Here is a 1006-nt window from a genome sequence, read left to right as displayed (position 1 = left end):
TACGCTATATATTCGAGATTAAAGAAAAAGTAATTCGATTCGCCATTACAAAAATTAGATTAGGTTCTCATAATTTTATGTGCGAAAGGGGGAGATGGCAGAGACCAAAAATTGATTTTCCTTCTAGACTCTGTATAAATTGTAACTCAATTGAAGATGAGTACCACATAATCTGTGAATGCAGACGGTATAACTATTTCAGAGGAAAATATTTACCAAAGTATTTAATTGAAAAGCCCAATATGTACAAGTTTATACAATTTGTAAATAACTCCACAGGGACAGAATTGCGAAGATTTGGAATTTTTTGTCGAAAAGTTTTGATCGAATATGAAAAAAATGTTAGTTAGGCACCTGGTATTACTGGAGAATTAAAATACAATTGATTGGTTTTTTTTTTTTTTAATTTTGATTTTTTTAAATTATTTTTTTAATTCATTGTAGTATGCATTAATGTATAAGATTATGGCATATATTATTTGAATATTTAGTCTATTAGCCATAATTGAATCCTTTGAATTAACTTTTTTTCTTTGTTGTACATGTGATTTCGTAGATCAGTGTGTGTGTGTGTGGGTGTATGTGTGTGTATGTATGTGTGTGTGTATGTATGTGTGTGTATTTGTGTGGACATGAAGGTATTTCAGTCGCTATTTTGATTCTTTTTTTACTATTAGGGTTAGCTCGAGATCGAGGATATTTCTTTTTCTATTAAGGTTAGTCATAAGTCTTAGTAAAGGTGCTAGGATGTTTGTTTTTCCATAAGTTAAGCAAAGGGGAGACATTCCGAATGCTCCTACATCCCCAGTTGTTGATATTTTGTCAGGCATTTATTTATTCAATTTCTCATTATATCTAGAAGTATTTTAAAAACTCTAGAACAAACCTTGATAGATTTGTGAAAGTTTAAAATTTCTTAATTTGACCATTGTTTTGATTTTCAGCTGCCATTTTGATTTGTTAAATATTGAAAGGTAGTGCAAAGCAGTCCGAGAGTTGTTTTTTT

Source organism: Berghia stephanieae, chromosome 11, assembly GCF_034508935.2.
Source record: "Berghia stephanieae isolate SIO BIC M18660-M18661 chromosome 11, UCSD_Bste_1.3, whole genome shotgun sequence".
In the NCBI taxonomy this organism is placed as follows: Eukaryota; Metazoa; Mollusca; class Gastropoda; order Nudibranchia; family Aeolidiidae; genus Berghia; species Berghia stephanieae.
This window is presented reverse-complemented; position numbering follows the sequence as displayed.